The following is an 8,133-nucleotide window of genomic DNA, read 5'->3' on the forward strand; positions in this document are numbered from 1 at the left end:
TTTAACGAAAATCTACCGAAAGACTAGCGAATCGAGGTCTCTACCAACGGTTGGACTACCTATAAGATTAGCCTACGCTAGTTACAAAAGATCTTTATACCATATACGAATTCGCGCGTACGAGGTGTTACGCGTAGCCGACCGGTCACTGTGAGTTAGAATACCTAAGGGTTATACTTACCTAATTCCAACTACGGATTCTAAGAGTATCTCGTAACCGTACCGTTACTATGCAAAGCCTTACGTCGGGTTCGGGTCCTGTTAAGTATCTTGCAGAATATGCTAGAAGTGCGCGCTAAGTAAGTCAATCACCGAGTGTTACTACATAGCGAATCCCCTACTTATAGGTTAGGTTATCTTAAAGGTGAACTGTGAAGCGCAAAGTACTAAAGGTAGTAACCAAGTAATAATGTGAGATTGATCGCGAAGAACTAAATATATAATGGTAAAAGAGTGTCCTTATATACCTAGTCCCTCGTGACTTCTGTTAGGGGGTTAGGACTATTGCGAGTAGTCCTAGTTATATCGTGGATAGTTTTTAATAATATTACGGATAAGTTACGTTATATCGTGGATATAACGTTCCTTGTTGTTATCACGTGATCCCCTGGTCTTCCGTAACGTGACAAGCATCTTTCGTTATGAGTTGCTGACTCGTTGGTATGCTTCTCGTGCTGACTGATCCAAGTTAATTGGGCGTTAGTGTTCCTTCCCCCGCATTAGCGTGTTGCGCCTAGGGACTTCGTAACACGAGGTCGGTTTCGGCTATTGATTCTTAATAGTTATAGTAGCCACCTTACACCCTAATTCGACCGAATCTACACAGAAAACGATATTATACCTCTTTATATGCCTACGCATTCATCGTATCTACTACAACCACTAGATATTAGGTGTTTTATAGTAGTTAAGCGCGCGTACGGTTGCTTCGTTAGCGATCTTGCGCGTAGAGGATATAACCATATCGATAAGCACGATTTCTTAGTAGATTACCAGCACGCGCGGCTAGAAGCCTTCCAATCAACCAATCCCACTATCAAAAACAGCTTCGCAGCTAGCGGTCTAGTACTATTAGATACTAAGAGAGTGCTTAATAAGCTTAATATCTCTCTACGAACTCCAACACACCAAACAGCCGGCTAAGCAGCAGATCTAGCGAATTCACACTATAAACGCCTAGAACCGCTACTTAGCTATTTAAGTAAGCTTCTATATTAAAAGATCTACTAAAACGGCGGTCAAATAGCCCTCCGAGCCCATCAAAAGAGATCCTAGACCAGATGATCAAGGGGTTCCAGCTAGCGCTTCACAGCGGTGCACTACTAGCAGAGGATAACGCGAATTTACGTATAGCGAATAAGAAGATAGTCAAAAAGCGTAATCGGTTAACTAAGAAGATACCCTACGAAGAGGGTTTAACTATTAAAGAGGCTATACAGCTAGCTACGCAGCTAAACCAGCCAGAGGAAGATAATAGGGTAGATTCGTATACAGAGGTTGAATTACCTAGTCAGCCACTTAGGCCTATAGCTAGGGCTCCGCCTAGGTGTAGTGGATGCAGGGAGATTGGCCACAGGATCAATGTATGTAAAAATCGCTATATCTAGTTAAATTGATAGGTGTTGGTTGAGATAATCGATTTTGAAGTATTCTCATAGGGATAGATAACCCGGTTGGCCGTGTGACCCGGTCGGCCGTGAATTAACGTAATTCCCGCCCGTCCCGAACACCCGCCCGTTCCGAACACCCTTTTCAAAATCGCGTCCCCCTACCCATCTACCTAATTCAACCACCTACCATGACACCAATACGCCCTGAATCTAGGCAGAAATTAGCCAATCAAGAGGGCAAGATCTTATTAGCCCTTAGTGATCTTCAAAATGGCCGAATCAAATCTCTACGCGCAGCAGCGAAGCTATACGAAATTCCGCTTACTACCCTACACGACCGCGTACACGGCCAATTATCTCGCGTTGATTCTCGTCCATCAGGCCATAAACTAACCCAATTGGAAGAGGATTCGCTTGTTGAATGGATAATCTCTATAGATTCACGTGGAGCAGCGCCTAGACCAGCAACTATAGGAGAAATGGCTAATATCCTACTGGCTGCGCGTGGTAACCAGCTACCAACTACCGTTAGTAAGAATTGGCCATCTACCTTCATTAACCGCCGCCCTAAGCTTCGCACACGCTTCTCGCGAAGATACGATTACCAAAGAGCCCTAAACGAAGACCCGAAATCAATTCGGCAGTGGTTCGCGACCGTACAAAGCGTGATTAACGAGAACGGTATACAACCAGAGGATATCTACAACTTTGATGAGACAGGCTTTGCAATGGGCCTTATATCGTCGCAGAAAGTAGTCACAAGGGCTAAATACTACGGTCGGAGATCTCTTCTACAACCAGGAAATCGCGAATGGGTTACTGCGATCGAAGCAATCTGCTCAGATGGCTATTCGCTACCGCTATGTATTATCTTCAAAGGCAAAGTAGCTATTGTAGGATAGTTTAACGAAAACCTACCGAAAGACTGGCGAATCGAGGTCTCAAAGAATGGCTGGACTACCGATGAGATTGGTTTACGCTAGTTACAAAAGCACTTTATCCCACATACAAATTCGCGTGTACGTGGGCGATTTCGACTATTGATTCTTGATGGCCATGGTAGCTATCTCACACCCCAATTCGACCAAATCTGCACAGAAAACGACATTATACCTCTTTGTATGCCTGCGCATTCATCGCATCTACTACAACCACTAGATGTTGGGTGTTTTGCAGTGGTTAAGCGCGCGTACGGTCGCTTCGTTAGCGATCTTGCGCGCAGAGGATATAACCATATCGATAAGCACGATTTCTTAGTGGATTACCAACACGCACGGCTAGAAGCCTTCCAATCAGCCAATCCCACTATTAAGAATAGCTTCGTAGCTAGTGGTCTAGTACTATTAGATACCGAGAGAGTGCTTAACAAGCTTAATATCTCTCTACGAACACCGACACCACTAAGCAGCCGTCTAAGCAGCAGATCTAGCGAATTCACACTATAAACGCCTAGAACCGCCGCTTAGCTATTCAAGTAAGCTTCTATGTTAAAAGATCTACTAAAGCGGCGGTCAAATAGCCCTCCGAGCCCATCGAAAGTGATCTTAGACTAGATGATTAAGGGGTTCCAGCTAGCGCTACATAGCGGTACTTTACTAGCAGAGGATAATACGAATCTGTGTATAGCGAGTGAGAAGATGGTCAAAAAGCGCAATCGGTCAACTAGGAGGATACCCTGCGCAGAGGGTTTAACTATTGAAGAGGCTATACAGCTAGCTGAGTAGCTAAACCAGCCAGAGGAAGATGACGGGGTAGATTCGCATGCAGAGGTCGAATTACCTAGTCAGCCAACTAGGCCAGCAGCTAGGGCTCCGCCTAGGTGTAGTGGGTACAGGGAGATTGGTCACAGGATTAATGTATGTAAAAATCGCTATATCTAGTTAAATCAATAGGAGTTAGTTAAGATAATCGATTTTGAAGTAGTGTAATGGGGTAAGGTGTTCGGAACGGGCGGGTGTTCGGGACGGGCGGGAATTACGTTACGTTATCGGAAGGAAAAGGGCTTAGTAAGTAGTCACATGACCACATAACATCCACATGTTGACAGCTAGTAAGATCGGGTCTTCTCTACTAGATATATTAGGAGTCTCCCGATAGGCTTAGTAGGTTAGGATTATATAATTACTCTCTATATAGGTAGGAGGTAAGTAGGCAGGCAGATAAGTAGGTAGGCAGGTAGCTAGGCAGGTAGCTAGGCAGGTAGGTAGGCAGGCAGGTAGGTAGTATTAATATAGATAGAGATTACCCTATAAGGACCGGTCTAAACAGAACTTCTAGTATACTTCTAGAATATACATATTACGGACCTCAAGGAAGCGCGGGGACCGCAACTATTTAAGGGGCAACCGTGAACCAATCATTCTACGGACGCCAGGCACTAGCGTCATCACGTGCGTTTCGGTATACTTAGGCTAGCCCCGGAAGGCCCTAAGGAGGCCCTTTAACAAAGGAGCCAGAAACGGTATCCTACTAACCGTCACAACTAAGGGAATTATTACACACACAGCAGCTTTTGCTAGCCGCACAGCAATTATGTAATATCCCGCATCACATAATCAATTTCGCCAAGAATCCTTACCATACATTACCGCAGCAACTGCATTACTTACCACTATAGCAACTACATTCTATCAACTACTACTATAAGAGGCTCTCTTTCTTCTAATCAATCTTCATTCAATTAATCATTTCATATTATTTACATAGCCTATTATACCCTGCAGGAACGTATTATATAGCCAATTTCTCCACAATTTAAGCACTTTGATAGCGCTTTCTTCTTGATAACCCGTTGGTCTGATGTTTTGTTAATTTAATATAATGTATCTTTGGTTGATTTCCTTAGTAGCAGCGGTAGTAATAGAGGATTAAGTATTAGCAGATACTCTGATTGCTTATTGCTAAGGCTAAGCCTCCAAAATTAATGTATATCGCTTAGTGGAATCGGCTAATACGTTGATAATAAGCTAGCGATTCGGTAGGCACATGGAAGGCCTATTCTCCTAGAGAATATATTAGTATAATTAGATAAAGAGGCTTCGGGAGTAGCTCTTTTAGCTATAGAAGCTTGCTTATAGATCTGGCGAAGCGAGTATTATGATACTCTCTTTATAATATTTAAATAGAGAAAGTGTAAGCAAAAATTTAGCGTTTTAATCCGATCTTCTGCAAGATCGGACGAAAGGGTATAGTACTGAGCTTCTAATGCGATATTAATTCGTTCAAAAACAAAGAGGATATCACCTATTAATAACCCTATATACTTTTTTAAAATAGTATAAGAGCCTTCTACTCGTGAGGTTACCTAATTACTAAGATAAAGATATTAGCCTATCCACGCCCTAACGAACATTTCTTTATAAGTTAGCTAGGTCTATTTTATATATCGAAGAGTAGTAGGAGTAATTTAACTAAATCTAGTCTTAAACTTAGCGAGTTAATCTTCGTATTTAACTAGAGTAGATAAATTAATAAGCGATTTCTAAGACTGTATAAAAGCTTCAAATTCCTTATTCGAAGAGAAATATTTGTCAACATATGGATATTGTGGGGTCACATGACGAAGGACCCACTCATATAACCCCTCTCTACATATAGATCTTCTTCTATAAAGATCTAACAGATTGATCCTCAACGATCTCGCATATGATTGCCTACCTAAGCAAGAGACTCTCAACACTCTGATTCTGTTGGTTTATCATGTGATCTTTTGCTATGTTTCTTGTGATATAAATACTGCTATGTTACCTAGTTAAATTGAATCAAGTTTATCATCCTTTATGATCTCTCTTCTAGATCGGTGGTACTCTTCCACAATCGTGGTACTTCTCCTCCTTCATAGAAGTGCGCACGACCGATAGACTCATAACCGTGTATTTAGACACTACGTTGAGTATTTACCCTTATGCACACTATCGTCTTGTGTGTATAACCACGACTTTATGGTCACCGCCTAGAGTCCGACAGTTATGAGCCCGACGCCTCTGCTCTAACCACTTAACTAATTCAATTCAATCTTCCTTTACTTTACTCTCACTATCGCTTCACTTCCCACACAGAAGCGATGGATTCAACCACGCAACAAGCCACCTGGCTTCACTACCCACTAAAATCTCACGCACACTGGGTTCCATGGATCACTGCGGTCAAAGACCACGCACTAGCTAATAATGTGTGGAAATATACCGATCCGGACCAATCCGCACCGATTACCCCGCCTCAGGAACCAGTTAAACCACAGATATCTGATGTGATCAGAAACCCTACCAACACATACACATCTAATCTTCCTAAACAGCCACTCAGGCTCATCGACCTTACGTCTGACCAATTAGCTATCTATAAGATACTACTAAGTGAATACGAATCGTCAAGATCAGACTACTTTCGCTACCTACGATCCATTAAATCTCTCAAGCAAGGTATTCGATCCTCTCTCACACCAGAAGGACGTCAAATCGTCAATGGCCTATTAGCACACGAAGCTATAGTGAAACTACGTGCTACCTTTGCCCTATCCGACCAATCGAAGAATCGTCAAATCCTACGCGATTAGGATAAGCTAAAACGACAAGCTCCACCAACCAAACTATCTTAACTACCTACATGGGGTTAGAAGTGGATAATCAACCAATCAGAAGGCGAGAAAGCACGAATTGCCTACTTCCAAGAACCTCTCTCGCCAGTATACGATTTCCTAGAGACTATCCAACCTAGTGACCAGGGCTTCTATACCTTCTGGTACAATACAATCCTATAGGGTCTAAAGAGACCTACCCTGACCGAACTGGTTAATCAATTCGTCGATCAATACCGACCGCCTACCATAACCAGCAGTGGTAGAAGACGACCTATCGCATATACGACCTACCAAGGACGTCAACCTGACGAATCAGACGAAGAAGGACCTACACAATCAACCAGAAGAAGGAAGTGCCCTTGTGGGGGTATACCTAACTCTGGTAACCACAATTTTGAGACGTGTCGCTATATGAATCCTAAGGCAAGACCTAGGGGGTGGCAACCTGACCCAGAGGTCCAAGAGCGATTTGAAAAGCGATGCGATGAATCTAGAGGATTCAAGATAGCCTACCAACGTGCAATTCGACGTTACCAACCGGCTAATTCAACCAATTCGACCAATTCGACCAATTCGACTAATTCGACCAATTCGGCCAATTCAACTGCTAGAGACGCTTTCTCTACCTATATACCAAAACAACAGGTCGAGACTCTCTTTCGAGAGGAAGATGGTGTTGCGATGAGCACAATCCGGATTCCTACCAAGAAGAACGACACCTGGTGCTATGATACCGGAGCATCAATTCATGTCACGAATAATAGGGACCTACTATCAAACTATAGGCCTGTTGTGTCCTCTGTCATAGTTGGAAACACCGAAACCACTATCCTTGGTTATGGTGAACTGTCCGTTAAGCCATCAGAATCTCTTGATGGAACCACTTTCCCTTTGAAACAAGTTACCTATTGTCCTGGATTCCACATCAACCTAATCTCTGCAGAAAGAGCTGCTAGCGCAGGCATCTATCTGAATGGCAAGGATTGCCTACTAGAAGAGAAGGACGGAAGACCTATCTGCAAGCTTAACGCGAAATCAGGCATCTACCTAATTCGATGGGACAATTCAACCACTGACCGACCTACTGCCAACCACGCTCATGTTTCACCGACCTCTTACTTATCTCTTACTTCTGTCTCACACGATCAAGTTGCACCTATCACTGAGCAATTCAGCAAGGTTGCCCTATCTTCTTCACACACCAAGAAGCAGCTAGATAGGACAATCGACCTATGGCATAGACGACTAGGACACGTTAGCAAGGACGTCCTATCTCATCTACCAGAGCACTCATCAGGCATCACCATCAAAGATATATCTTCGCCTATCAACCACTGCGAGACATGCAAACTGGCTAATTCGCATCGTCAAGTCTCTCGACGACCTATGCAGTACAATCGCCCTTTCGAATCTCTGCATTAGGATCTTATACACTTCGAACCATCCTTAGGTAAAACGACCTACCTATCTCACTCTGTCGATCCTATCACTAAATACCAACTGGCGGAAGATCTATCTACTAAGGCAGATTCAACACAATCTCTCTGCGAACAGATCGATTTCATCAACAACCAATTCAACCTACGCGTGCTTACTATCCATTCAGATGACGAGAGATCTCTATCTGAATTCTTCGATCAAGAAGCACAATCACGTGGTATCAACCTAGAAACCACACCGCCCTACCAACCTGACCAAAACGGCTACGCTGAGCGTTATGGCGCATTGATTTCAAAGATGGCTAGGCAGATGATTATCGATTCAAACCTACCAAGCTATCTCTGGCATGAAGCAGCTAGAACTGCCGTCTATATTCAAAACCGCCTACCTCACCGCACACTAGATTGGCAATCCCCACACGAAGCGCTTGCTACCTACCTCGGTGAAAACGCACCACATTGGCTACAGGCAAAGCCAGATCTCTCACATATTCGAATCTTTGGA

The sequence above is a fragment of the Penicillium cataractarum genome (genome assembly GCF_028827025.1).
Source record: "Penicillium cataractarum strain IBT 29864 chromosome Unknown utg000002l, whole genome shotgun sequence".
Lineage (NCBI taxonomy): Eukaryota > Fungi > Ascomycota > Eurotiomycetes > Eurotiales > Aspergillaceae > Penicillium > Penicillium cataractarum.